This window comes from Manis pentadactyla, chromosome 1 (genome assembly GCF_030020395.1).
Source record: "Manis pentadactyla isolate mManPen7 chromosome 1, mManPen7.hap1, whole genome shotgun sequence".
NCBI lineage: Eukaryota > Metazoa > Chordata > Mammalia > Pholidota > Manidae > Manis > Manis pentadactyla.
Window position 1 is genome coordinate 229,466,114 of NC_080019.1, and position 14,913 is coordinate 229,481,026.

Below are 14,913 nucleotides of genomic sequence, written 5' to 3' on the forward strand. Positions count from 1 at the left end.
CAAGGCTGAGTAGCAGTGATGAGGGGGCATTTCTGTCTTGTTCTTGATTGCCTCTAATATGCCACCATTAAATATGCTGTTTGTTGTAGATTTTTGATAGATGCCCTTTATTGGTGTAAGGAAACACTATTTTTATTCCTTATAAAGCACTGCTTTATTATGAATAGGTGTTGAATTTTATCAAATGTGAGATTTTTTTCCACTAATGTAATGAATTACAATTATGGATTTTATTAATATTAAACCATCCATGCATTCCTGGAATAAATATAGCTGATGAAGTGTTATTTTTTCAATATGGTACTGGATTCCATTTGCTAATGTTTTATTTAGGGTTTTTGCACCCTTATCTTGATATACCTATTTTCCTCTTATTCTCTTTGTCTGGTTTTGCTATCAAAGCTACAAAAGCCTCATAAAATAAGTTTAGTAATGGGTGTCTATTCACTAGAGCAGCTTTTTGTAAGACTGGGATTTTCTGTAGGTTGGATTTTCTAAAGGATTCTCCTATAAACCATCTTGGTTTAGAGTTTGGGGGTAGAAAGTGTTTACACTTTACTCCCCAACCCACAACATTCAGTCTGGCCTCAGGGCCCACCTCTCCACCTAAATAGCTTGTGAGGGGCCCCCAGAAATCTCCTTGTTGCTGAATCCAAAAGAAACTCCCGGGATCTCGCTGCAGTAACGCTACTGACCACACCCTCCGGGAGGAAGACAGCCTCTTCCAGACCCTGTGCTGGTTTCCCCTCTTCCTCTGCAGCTCCTCCTCCCAGACTCATGCAGGTGCTCCTGTTTGCTCGGCCATCCTCTTGCCTCCATCTACACCTCTGTGGACTGGCTCTATGGATCCCATTATGGTCTCTAAGCCAAAAGATGCCCACATCCACGCCCGCAGCTGACCTCTCTCCTGAATTCCAGATCTACCGTGCTGCCAACTCTCCAGCCCCGACTGTGTGGCTGCTCAGTGCTTTTACCCTCTGGATCCTCTCTATTGCCACATAATAAATTATCCCAAAGTTGAAGGACTGCAAACAAAAATATCGCTTATCTCACAGTTTCCGTGGGCCAAGTATTTGGAAGCAGGTTAAGAGGTAGCAGGTCTTGCTGTCTGGATGTCAGCTGGGGCTTCAGTTAGCTGAAGCCAAGGGATAGGCCCGGGGAAGTCACTTCCAAGCAGGAAACCATAGTTCCTCTTCACACAAGCCTCTCCCGAAAACACTGCAGCTGGTGTCTCCGTGGGCAAGTGATCTAAGAACAAGACAGAAGCCACGGTGTCTTTTATAACCCAGCCTTGAAAGTGAGGGATCCCGGGAGGAGGGGTCATCAGTTACCTTGCAGGCTGCCCACTCCGCCCTCACAACAACTCAGAGGGCAGATTCCCCATGTCACCCCATGGCACGACGAGAGCCCTAAGGGCAGGAGCGGAGGAGTCACTGATCAAGGCCACACAGCCACGTGTGTGAGAAGAGAGACTTGGACACAGCTCTGCCTGGCCCCCCACGGCTTCCTCCTCCTCACAGCCATCCTCTGGTGGTCTGCAACCAGTTTCCTCACCTTTGGCATGTGCAGACCGGACCCCTCTCGCCTAACTACGCCCGAACCCCCCAAGTCGCTGGCACAGCAGATGGCGCCACCGTCCTCCCATCTGTCCAAACCAGAGGCTTTGAGTCATGCCTGCTCCTCCCGCCCCCTCACTTCCCAGCGCCAGAAAACCCAGCCCTGCCAAGCCTCCCCTCCTCGCTTCTCATCTCCGCCATCCTCGCGCCGGGCCAAGCCACCAGCTTGCCTGTCCTGGACATCTGCAGTGGCTCCTCCCCGCCACCCCCACCATTCTCTCTGCCTCACCCTCCCCGTCCCTCCTCTCCAGCCTGAGTCACCCTGAAGACCGTGAGGAACGCGGAGCTGCTTGGGCCCCGCCGCCTGCTTTAAACTCCTTTGATGGCCCCCACTGTCCTCAGGACCCTGCCCCGGGCCGCTCTCCAGCCTTCCCCTCTGACCCTCTTCTCTCTCTCGGGGCCCAGCCCCTCTGGCCATGTTTCAGCATCCAGGACGCATAGCGCTTTTCTTTACACCAGGCCTCTGTGATGCTGTTACCTTAGTCTAGAACCCTCTCCTCCCTGACATGCCTTCAGCACACTGGCATCTCTCAGAGAGGCCTTTCCTGACCTCCCAGCCGGGCCTTAACTGTAGTCCCCAGCTATAACCTCCACGGCGCCTCATCTTCCCTGAGCCTACCTCACGCCTTCTCAGTTGAACCATGAGCATCCTGAGAGTCAAAGCTGGGTCTGGCTGGCTCATGACATCACTTTAGAACCTCACACGGCGCCTGCCATTTCACACGTGCTCAACAGCTAGGGGCCTGTTGGGTGCATTCTCTCCGCGGCTCCTCCCCCCTTGCCCTCCACAGTCCAGCCACTGGACCATGTCCGCTTCCTTAAATGAAGCCTGGGAACCCTCACCTCTGGGTCTTTGCGCATGCTGTTCCCTCTGAGGGGATGTCTTTCCCTCCTGTTCCCCCAGGTACTCAGCTAACTCCCCTAGAGTCATCAGGAATTAGGTTTGCCACATTTTGCAAATGAAAATACAGAATGCTCAGTTAAATCTGAATTTCAGATAAATAACGCATGACTTTTTTAGTATGTCACAAATATCACATTAAATACAAGCATCCCGTATTTTATCTGGCAACCTTAGAGGCATCCAGCCCTGGCTCCCCCTTCTTTGAGGGCTCTCCCTGGCCTCCACCCCACCTCTTAGATGCAATCACTCCCATCCCTGGCTCCCAAACACCCCTCTGCTTGCCCCTGCTGAGCATAAATACTGTTCTGAAATTGTTACCAACTAGAACGTGACCTCACTGACAGAGGAGACTGCGTCTCAGTCTTCATTCAGAGTGTCTCCTTTTACCTGGGACAACCGTAGCCACAGGAAACGGTCAGGAAGGTTTCCTGACTGGAGAAATGAAAGCACACCCAGGAGGAAAAAGCAGACCAGCTGGGAAAGGAGTCAGCAACTGAAACCTGGCCCCCAAAATGGGACGAACGCCTTCGATGCCTCCCCTTCCTACCCCACCCCCACCCCTGCCTGTATCTGTCACGTAGAGACCAGCCTCAGGGAGCCTTAGGATTAGTGGGGCGGGGACGCAAGAAGAAAACAGAAGCTCTGGCTTCTGTTATTAGTCTCAAAAAGTCCCTTCAGGGGGGTTTCCAAAACAGCCTCGTGAGCGCTCAGATGGGAGACCCGTGGGGAACAGGCTGGGAGCATAAGCCTCAGCCACAGACCCGACGGAGGCTGCGAGACACCGCTGGGTAGGAGGTGCCCCAAAGGCCCGGAGGCGCCGCTCCGCTCTGGAGAGCCATTCGGGCAGGTCACCTGACACTGAGCCCACCAGCGTCCACCCAGTTAGCGCCCAGACCCCTTCCAGTCCGGGAATGGTCCCTAGGGTCCCAGCAGGTAAGGGACCCGAAAGCAGCTAATTGTGTGGATTATCCGGACCCAAGATTTTGCTCAGTTCCTTACAACTGCCCCTCCTGGAATACTCAACCCACCAAGGAACTGGCCAGTGGAGAAACCCCTCCACTCTGCCTCTCTTGGTGGTGGGTTCTGTCTTTCCTTTGTGTGGGTGGTCTCTCCCTTCTCCCCCTCAGTCCCATTCAGTCCTTGTGCCACTGGTTTCAGGAGCTAAGGTTCTTCTGGGGCTGGTCAAAGGCATTCCCTAGGCTTGTACATACCAGCTGCACTGATCGGGTAACACATTTCTGAACAGTCTCCCCACCCTGCCCGGGACTGGCCCCAGTCCCTTTGCACACTTGCTGCAGCCTCTAGGCTGCCCCATTGGCACAAGGCACCCTTGCATCTGGCAGTTTCCAATGCTTCCCTGACTTGCAGCCATGGAGACACTTCCTAAGTTTGACAAGAGCACTTTTCCTTTTTATAAGGCTTCTAATTACCTATTATTTCTGATGTTCTCTCTCATCAGCTTCCAGAACTCCGCTGGGAGCTCCAGAACCAGGGGGAAGAATCTGGTTCTCACGAGTGTTGAGAGAGAGGCCCTGTGGTCGCCCTTGGATGTCACATCCTCTTCGCCAAGATGACTCTGTAATTAGAGAGAATAGATCTGACATGAGGCCAGGAATCAGAAGCTCTGGCTTCTGTCGTCAGTCCCAGGAGTGCCCCAGTGTGTCACATCCAAGAAGGGCGTCAGCCTTGCCAGTCAGAAAGGAACGACGGGGCCTGGACCATAGCACGGCCAGCTGGTGTGCAGGAGGCAAGACAACTCCAGGCTCTGAGTTCTCATCTTCCCTGACAGCTCAGGGCTCTAACCGCTTGTCGGTAACAAATTTCAGGGCTTGATTGTGCTCCCCGCAATTCCCAAACCGCTCCCTCTGCATGTGCCTGCTAATTTAGCAAGGGCCATATTTACTTGTAAGGCGCAGCTCCTGCGTCTTCTGTCCCGTGCCTCCCAGGATGCATCTCTCCAGGTCCTACAGCCTCTCTTTCCACAGGACTTCCTGCCTGGATGCTCACCCTCTCCCTCAAACTAGTGAGGGGGCACTCATGCTTTTGTCTAGCGGTTCTGCAGGACTCTGTCTGAAGCCTGGTTGTATTACCTTCACAGAGTCCTTACGTTTTACAGAAGGCACAAAGAACAGTATTTGTAAAGCTGCCATAGTGCACGATCTGTTAATGTTCCAGGAGCTTCTGAAGTAAAAGGTATGATTAGAAGGCAGGAACACTATTTTTAAGCCTATTAAAATGTCCCTTGGGTTTCATGATGACGGTGGGGGCTCAACACCTCAGTGGCTAACAGTGGATCCATTGTTATCCCGGCAAAAACCATCGCATCATGTAGGGAAGTAACTATAGTAACCACATGAAGAGCCGTATTTCAGGATCCAGAATTCTGTTACCCACGTCACTTAGTTCCTGCCACTGACATCAGGTCCAAAGACAGCAGAGCGCACAGGGGCTCGCCTGGGACCCGCACTCACCAGCAGTGTGGGCGCGGCTGGGCCCCCGAGACCGCTCCTTGATAGGGTTGTTGTGACAAGGAAATGAGGCGATTTTAAGTATGAAAAACGGATAACGCACTGCCTGGCATGAAGTCGGCGCACAATAAGTTGGTAGCTCTTATTATAATAACTAATTGCTATACTGCTGATTTGAAACGATAAATATAGAACTGAAGCTCCGGCAGACAGCAGGAGAACTGAGCTTGTGGGTACATTTTGAGACTGATGATTTGATTGTTCCACCAAGGCCCCTCCAAACATCCCTTTGTTTTGGTTGCAGGTTGAATACTGTCCACCTGGATAAATGCTATGAATAATTAAGGGACAGTGGCTTCTCCTGATGTTCTTACAGCACCCGCATGATTAGCTAAATATATCTTCTTATAACCCTTTCTGTACTAAGACGTACAAAACCTAACATCATAAAACTAAGTTGCCAGAATGATGTAATTATACTAAATAATAAACAGGAAAGTAATAACTTTTTATTACTTGGGAAGCAATGGTGTCCCCATCTTGGCTGTTTGGGTTTTGTTTTGTTTTTTTAAATGAATTTTGTTCCTGGAGTGTAATAGTCATATAGAAGTGTGTACAAAACATAAATGAACAGCCTGATGAATTTTTACAAAGTGAAACCGCATCACCAGGGCCCCAGAAACCTCGTCATGCCTGGTGCCGGCTGATCATTTCTTTTCCTCTTCCTCCTCTTTCTTCTTCAAGGCACAATTTATAAACTCTGGAGCCACAGGGGCACACAGGCAGGGCCAACAGACCCCTCTGACAGCCCAGAACCAGAATCATCCCCACCCTCACCTTGGCCTTCCTCAAACCCCAGGGCTGAGGGCTGTGTGACCCTCAGTAGTTCCCCAAGGAGAGGGCGTATGTGCCCGGGCAAGGCTGCAGTGAGTGGTTTTACAACAGCTTAGCAGGGCAGACCCCTGGGCACAAAGTGCAGTTCTAGGAAAGAAAGCTTTATTTCTGTGCACTGAGACTCATACCCACTCTGGCAAGAAGAACTCGGAGATGCGTGTGCCCAGGAGACAGGGCTGGTACACACGAAGTCCATGGACTGCAGCGAGGAGTAACAAACAAGGCAAACCTGGAATCCCACTACGGGCCCACCACCTGGAGGGAAGCGCCCCGGTGGACAACATTCAGAGGACTTTGGTCTAGGCTTGGGCACAAACAGGAAGCAAGTGAGGGAGGCGAGGAAAAAACAAACACACCTGGCAGAAAACCACCATTCACAGCCTCTCACACCCAATTCTTACTAAACCCAGAGATTGGGGTTTGCAACTAGGGCTTTGCAATTAAAACCGTTATGCTTACGGTTTTGAAGGCATAAGGCTTGTGAATTTGACACCACAGCCTTCTGCGCCAGCGTCTGACTAGATTTGCCCCTCCAGAGGGAAGAAGTCAGCTCACGTGTCACTATTAGCCCCCAAGCCCTGCGGTGAGTGTCAGCTCTTCTCCAGAGGCAACTGAACTACCGAATCTCTTTAAATCAGTGCTGACAGCCTAAACCGGAGTTCAGAAGCTTCAGGCCCCAGAGGCGGCCCTCTGTCTCAGGGCTGTACCAGGACGGGTGAATGGTTCTGATTCAAATGAACCAGAGCCTACATTTCACTGTTCTCATCACCTTAACATTTACATTCTGAGAGCCTGGGGACTTGGATCTTTGAGGTACAGAACAGTAACCTTTGCTATAGTGAAGCCTCGGCTGTCTTCAAGCCGAACAAAAAATGGTGCTCTTTTTCCCCAGTCTAGCCTTGAGGCTGTCGGAAAGGTCAACACAGGGGAGGAGCTCTGTCTGCAGCGAAATCTCAGGAAATCTTAGAGCTTACAGGGACTGTGGTGACCATCTAAGCCCACTCTGACATTTTATGCATGAGTAAACTCAGGCTGAGGAGAGATCAAGCAACTTTTGCAGAGGTCACATTGCTGGAGGTTGATGAACTGTAACTGAAGGCCACGTTACCTGGCTTTGCCTATTCACTCATTATCGTGAGCCTCTGTTGGTTACTATTTGGAGACTTCTGTAGTTGTATGGGGAGTGGGGAACAGGGCCCCATCTTTCCCTGTGGGAGACAGCAATGCTCCAAATAAACCCCTCTTCTCGTTTCCTGGAAGCAGGGATGTGACCTAGGACAGGTCACTCCCACCCTGATTATTCTGAATTTAATAGGACACTCAACCTCCAGCCTGACTGTAATGTCCAGACCGCCCAAAGATGCCGGGCTGGCTCTGCCCGGAGAACATACCACTCTGAGCAGTGTCAGGATAATCTTACCTGGTAACCGGGTCATTCATTCACCAACTTGCATAATGAATAGTTCGCCTAAAATTCATACCTCTAGGAGTATTTTTGCATTCATTCAACTGCTGTATTCTTTTTTCCTTTCGTTTCTGGTTACCTTTTCAGTATTTTTAGGGATTTTTTCACCTGCTAAACTTTGTATTTCTGATTAAGTATTTATGGGCTGTGTCACCTTTTATAAACAATGAGATTGTTCTTTAGCTGTGGGAGTCTTTTGCTAATAAGTGAACCATTGAACATACCGTAAGGGGCTTTTTTGCAAATTTGCCTAAAGACTCTTTGAAGTTGTATGTTTACATACAAGAAATCCTTACTGAAGTTGATATTCAAGGTATTCAATTCAGAATCATCCTAAGTTTTAAACACAAAATGGAATGCCCTTGGTTAGCCATAATCTGACTTTAGCAATGGGGATGGGGTCAGCGCAGCTCCTAACAAGTGGTGGTAACTAATGTCTGGCTACAATGAATAAGGCTATACCTGACTAAATGAGCAACACTGGGTTCACATTCGCTCCAAGTCCATAAACAAGTTATTGAGTTTGACTATAATCATTAAACACAACTAACGTTTCTCAAAGGCCAGCTACCTGCCAAAGTGGGACTGAACACTGGTCTTATGTTTTCCTTTCAGTTGCTCTCCCTGACAGCAGGGCCTCCTCTTTGTTCATTACTGTATCCCTGCTTTCCCACAGGAGATGCTCTAAACTTGCTGCTAGTTGGCACTGTTGTTATGTAGCAACTTCAAATGCACAGAAGAGGAAATTCATGCTCAGGAGTTGTTAGTGTCCAAAGACATCAAGAAGGGCAGCATGACCCTGGAGCCTACGGGGAAGTGGACCTCACCCCTGTACTCTAACAGCCAAAGCCTGGAGGGTGGTCAGGGTGCACAGACATATCCAAAACATCTTAATGCCAGTTAGTGCTGGGGGACCAGGAGGCAGCTGTGTAGGTACAGAGGTCCTTGGGAGGAGATGGTTCTGAAATGAATCTCTAAGGTCTTTAGGTGACTATTATTGAGGTTAGAACACTCCAGAATGAGCCCAAACTTAAATGGGAGCCTTGGGACAGTGGGCAGGGGCACAACGGTTAGCTTGATGGTGAGGAAAGAATCATACTGAAAATCCCAGACCATAAACATGGGACCCTGTGGTCCACCAAAGAGATTAGTCTTAACCTCTTTTTTCTTCATCTAATGTATATTAAGCTTATCTTCTCTACAAATTAAAATGGTCTCCGATTCTCCTGAGCCTTTGGACTAGTGCTGTCACACTAACAGTAGTCAATAACATCTTGCATAAAAAGAAAACTGTGGTTGGAAATGTAAAATGGTACAGTACTCTGGAAAATAGTCTGGCAGTTCCTAAAAAACTAAGCAGACACTTATCCTACAACCCACAGCAGCTGCAGTCCTGGGCATTTATCCCAGAGAGGTGAAAACGTATGTTCACAAAAACCTGTAAGTGCTTGTTCACAGCAGCTTTATCTGTTAGAGCTCTGAACCAGAAACAGCCAAAATGTCCTACAATAGGCCAATGACTAAACTGTGGCACATCCACACTACAGAATAATATTCAGCAATTAAAAGGAGCTAACTGCTGACACAGGAGACAACTTGGATAGGTCCCAAAGGCATTATGCTAAGTGAGAAAAAAAGTCTCATGCTGTATGATTCCATTTATATAATAGTCTCAAAAATGACAAAATTTTAGATATAGAGAACTGATTAGCAGTTGCCATGGGTAGGGCTGGGGATGGGGAGGGTGCATGTGACTAACTGGGCAGCACGAGGGAGATCTCCGTGGCGATGGACAGGTTTGTGTCTTGATTGCCAGTGGTAGTTATTCAATTCCAGAGAGGCGATAAAATAGCACATACACACGCATAGTACCATTGTCAACTTCCAGGTTTTGATATTGTATATACAGTTCCCTGAGCTGTAACCACTGGGGAAAACTAGATGAAGGGTACGAGGACTTCCTTCTACTATCTTTGAATATATATATCTGTGAATAAAGGATTATTTCAAAATAGAAAGTTTAAGAAATAAAAAAAAATAGCGGTTAGAAGCATCATCTGATTCCTCAAATTTCCCTTCATAACCATTCTGAAAAGATTCTAATAATTAAAGTGGAAAGATGGACATGCCTCTTATAAATAGAGCCTATTCCTTTTATAGCTTCAAAATATTCCATTTCATGCCTGCACCATATACATTTTTAAATCCAAACCCTGAATATTTCGGTTATTTCCATTTTTTTGCCATTACAAATAGTTACCATGGATCATCTTAACATAAGTCATTTCACTCATTGCTTTTATGACTATGTTTGTAGTACAAATTCCCTGATGTGGCAAAACTTATTTTCTTAACACATATACTATATTGCTATATTTATGCTGTATTTTAAGGAACATGTAAATTTTTTTCAGAGCCTCATTTCTGAAAATAGGTATTTATATACACATTCCTTTTTTTTTTTTTTTTTTTTTTTTTAGGAGAGCAAGGTACAGGCTTTTAGAGATAAAGTGAGAGAATAGAGCTCCCAGCTCACACCAGGAGGGGACAAGAAGGTCCGTAGTGGTGCATTGTCTAGGGGGTTTTATAGGCAGCTGAGGATTTTTCGAGAACATGAAAAAATCTTAGGGGTGGGGACTTGTTAAGTGGTCTCTGAATATTTAGAATGAACTTAACACAAGCAACTTCCTCTGATGATTTCTCCCTGAGATACCAGCATCTTGGTCTGGGGGCATTTAAACAAGGCCACCTACTCAGCCCCCAAGGTGGGCTGAGGTATTGTTTGCTAAAGAGTAAGTGAAGAATTTTTAACGTCTTAACTTCTTGGGTATTAAAATGCAATCTTATCTTTAAGGTGGAATCCTTCCTGCCTTCTACTGTGTTGTTTATGCCTTGGCTTACTTGCTAAATTAGTTGCCCAGTTTGCAAAATCACTTCATCAGATCTGAAGGAGAAAGACAGCACATAGGCCTGGGCCTTTTAGTATGCTAAAGAGAACCTTACACATGATTATAAATGGTTAGCATAATAAAACATGTGCTACTCTTCTTTATCTGGGGAACATTAACTGATTTTACTGAAGAATGATTCTAGAGCTCAATGTTTAACATAGAGTTTTAGCAGGGGGGTTTCCTTGCATGTAGTTACATTGCTCTGACTGCAAATATCCCGCCCTGCCCCTTCCAGGGGTTCTCACCCTACTCTGACTACATCTATGGTCCCTGTCTCATTCCCCCCTCTACAGATAAGAGACCCTAGCTGCTGCTAGGGAAAGGGGGTGACGACTGCTCTGGCTGCTTCATGCTGAGAGGTGGTGCAGTAAAGGGTGCAGTAAGGTCTCCATCACTGGTCATTCGAGAGGGCCTCGGAAGATGGGCACTTCTATTCCAGGTTCTATCTTCATTTGCAGTTTTGTAGCTTCTAGGCAAGATAGAACAAGTGTTATTAAGTTAAGTAGCAACATCTGGAGTTGGATTTTCCATTCTGGAAGGACAAACTTGATGAGATTAAGAATGCATGGCTGAATATAAGAACTAGAGATAGTAAAACTTTAATTGCAATGATAAGAGAAAACTAAAACATCTAGAGAATCATAGCTAGATATTTTGAAGAAGCTAGAATTCTGGATCTAGTTTGTCTCAATGACTAGTATTAGGATTTAGTACAGATAAGGCTGCATTATTGAAACAATACTTTTCTCTAAAATCACCTTCATTTTTATTAGAAGTAACCAGATTAAGAAAATAAACACTTGGTTTTATTATTTGCATAAGTGCAGCAAGAAGAGCAATTGATTGCATAGGCTCTTTTAAATATGCTTTGCTGGAACTTTTTATAAGGAATTTCAGATTGAACTTTTAAAGTCCTCTTGAGGCCAGACAGCCAAGCCAGACTTTCCATCAGGTTTTGCCTGCAGTACCTGTAGATTTGGGTGAATTCCTCTCTTCTCGAGGTCCCCAAGACATCCTGAGTTTCCTGCACCTGCCAGGAAGTGACCTTCCTTACTCACCTGTAAGGCTGCTGGGAACCCTGTAAGCAAGGTACCAGGCCAGTTCTTCCAAGGGGCTTTGTTGGCTTTATAAAGTCAACCTTAGTTCCTTAAAGCTGTTCATATCTGAGTTTAAGCACGTGTCTCTCAGGTATGACATTCCAGTTAAAGCCTTGGTAGTATAACCTGTGTTTTTAATTGGTTCTCTTACAAGGAAAGCAGGTTCTTATTGAACTATGCAAATAAACATACTGCCATGAAATACAAAAATACTGAAAGCTTTTAAATTCTTGAGGGGTCAGGTAGAGAGAAAGATAAATGTTTCAATTCTGCTTATAAAGGTATTGTCATTTATGAAACTGTTGTCAGTCAGTTTAAGAGAAAAAGCTTAGAATACTTTATCAGCAACATTTGAAACAAAAAGCCACAAAATCATCTTCCTTAGTTTACTTAATCCTATGTAACCAATACCTGTTCTGCTGAAATCTAGTTCTTGACTAGTTTAGGAGTAATAAAACAGTGACTAGGAATGAGAAAAGACTTACAAATGACAATGGTTAAAGATCTGATGAGAGCTTACTGTAAGACAGTTGACATAAGGAAATTCGGATATTTCTGTAACACAAAACATTCAGTTACAAAGTTTAGCATCATTCTCTTTGACAGTGCTTTGCAGGTAATTAAGCAGGTAATTATATATCAGATAAATAAGCCAAATTAGCCAAATACTTTCTCCAATGAGAAAAAAGTTCCTCTGACATTTTCCAGGGGCCCTCTGGAAAATATCAGAGTTAACTAGAGGTAAAAATACCTTTTTGAATTTGATTTTTTTTTGGAACTTGCTTAAATAGGATTCTAGATTGCCATGAAGCAATACTTACCCATTTAACCAGAATGACAACAAAATACCTCAAAGGCAAATAAAGAAGGTTACACAGTTGTTAGCAAAGTTCAGCTTTTAGTCTCTTTAATATTAAGATCTCATTTTCTTAAATATTCCAACAACTCACTGAGACATTAAGTATAAGAAACTGCTTTGATAAAACGGAGAACCCTTTGCAATCTTTCAATATTAAGAGCAGACGAACAGTTAAGAAAACTGTCTTTTTAACTGAAAATAAAATTCTAATTTTGCTGTGTACTTGATACCGAGACTCATTTGCTTTAATTTTATATAGCATGACCATATTAAATTCTTCTAAAACTTTCTACAACCTTCTTTTTATTTAGAGTTCTCCCTCTAAATAAACAGCTGTACTTTAGAACAAAGTTACTTTCTATTATCAAAAGACACATTCTTTAGCATGCAGAAATGTTTTCCTTATTACTTTAAGTAGTTTTAATTAGAACTTAAAACCACTAGGTACCTTAATTTTTAGTGAACACTGAGAAGCAGGCTATTGTAAACTGTTACACTAGCACTCTTTAGATTGACAAATTTATGAACATTTTATAATTTTTGTAACCATGAGCTTTACAACACATTTCTCACTAAACACAAAGTATACCTTCTTAACTTAGCAAAACTTTTAAGGTTTTAGGTTACCACAAAGACTCTCAGGCTGTGGTAGGTATACACACTGTAACACACAATTATTATTAAGAAGTTCACTTGCTACATTTAGTTTACTCATTCTTAACAACTATGCTAGACTCCTTACAAAACCTTTACTGAATATTAGACAAAGTCAAGCCTCTAAGCATTTTATTCTTGAAGATTTAGCAGATAACATCAACTTAAATGACTTTAGGTAAACTTAGGCAGCTGATAACTATAAGGACATGTCAGTTTCAGTTCAACTTGAATTAGCATTAATACTTAATATTTTCCATTAGAATTCTCTGGAAGTTTTAGAATGCCCAATTTTCACAAGCGCTTGTCTTTAAATCAATTCCATTAATACCATCCGGAGGTAGAAAAATCTTTCATCTACACACTTAGACACACAAACTAAGATACAGACTAAGACATAATGACTACAGTTAGCAACACTCTTCATAAAAACAACATATACACAGACAGATAAACTGACACAGAGACTTGAGTTACTGATATCCAACTGCCTTTCCTTTTAGCTTATTTGACTAAAAGTATCTCAGTTTTCAAGAATACACTCTACAGGCGAGCACTTTATATAACTGGGTTAAGGTTTAGACGGCCCCAGACTAGCAGGGCCGATGAAGCCTCTGAACTCATAGAGACTGTGTGTCTCCAGGTGGCTGGAAATGAAATGTAAGTACAATTCTAGCTCCAGTCGTTTAAAGCCAGGCTGTATAACAGAAGATAAATTTCTTCTGTTTCAGGGAGTCTAGTTTAAAAACCTCTCAATTTTTGAAGATAATGAACCCAATAAGTAGAATAGATTTCCACCAAAATAATTTAGAAAACTAGTTCCACATTATAGTCTACGGGACTGTTGATTATTTTCCTTCCTTGCATTAAAATAAATTTAGCTGCATAACTTTATTATGTATTTCTCTCAGGGGCCAAGTCTCTCCAATCAGAGACTTTGTATGGAGGCCAGGCTTGGGTGCAGAAGATAAAGCACTTTTTTCAGGGTCTGGAGATCAAAATTGCTCCCAGTTCTTTAGAATGCATGCCAGAGGCGTGTCTGGCTTTAACCTTGAAGAGGATGCTCCCATCTGAAAGAGAGAGAGAGAAAGACGGGTGTCCAGCACCTGGTCAGCCTCTCTCTCTGTGAGGGCATCCCCTCGCCTTGGAGCCTAGGTGACAGTGGTCAATCACCCCCTCTGCCAGGCCTACTGGACTTAACCACTCCTTACCAGCGTGGCCTGCACCTTGCCTTGATTCCCCTCTTGCCTTCCCACTAAGCAAGAGTCGCCTCGGAGCTCTGGATTTAGTGGGACCTGACCAGTGGGCTCCTACTTATGCCTTTTGGGAGTTTCCCTAGTTTTCTCTGCACGAGCTTCCCTTGAGCGCCCCCTGCCTGTCTGATAAGTGCAGGGACTGTGTGACTTCTTGCTGCTAGAGCTCTGATCTAAGTCACAAGCCTGTTTTGCTTTTCCCGGGCTGCAGAAAAGGAAATGCCTATCCCCAGGACGACTGCCCCTAAGGAAAGGAGATCAACAGAATGGAGCTATTTACATTTGGTCTCAGGTTTCAGCTTGATTACTTTACAGACTTCATTTACATTACACAGGAGAAAGTGGGGCAGGCCTAAGAGGACTGCTTTGAATGGAGAGGCAAGGGAACTTTTTGCAGAAATAAAATTCAGGGGCTGCCACAGACATTTATGGGGGTGGGGCCTACACTCTCAAACACCAGTTTCTGCCACTGCCTGGAAATTATCCTGCCAGTCACCCACTATAACAAATCTGATCACTGAGACAAGAGGTCAGGGGTCATCTGCGACTCTCGCATAGGCAGCAGCCTAGCTGGAGGTTCACTCAGCGCCGTCGGATCAATCAGCCAGAGCTGAGATCCAAGGACCACTGTCTACTAGTCTGGTCTGCCCTCGGAGTCCGCAGATTAGGAGAGGAAAGTAGGAAATTGGCTCAGCCACTCCCCGACATTCCTGTCCATCTGGAGGCGGGGGATCAAGGAGCAGCAGACACCG

General features: G+C 45.1%; 1 long non-coding RNA gene across 2 annotated transcripts in view; it reads right to left on the minus strand.

The window, feature by feature from the left end:
* Positions 1-1,173: 1,173 nt before the first annotated feature.
* Positions 1,174-14,913, minus strand: part of LOC118908471 (uncharacterized) — a 34,414-nt gene continuing 20,674 nt past the window's right edge. For both annotated transcript variants that reach the window (XR_005023196.2, XR_005023195.2), the window contains 2 exons: positions 3,951-4,096; positions 1,174-1,248 (listed from right to left, as the gene is read on the minus strand). This is a non-coding gene — a long non-coding RNA (uncharacterized LOC118908471). The remainder of the gene's footprint in view (positions 1,249-3,950; positions 4,097-14,913) is intronic.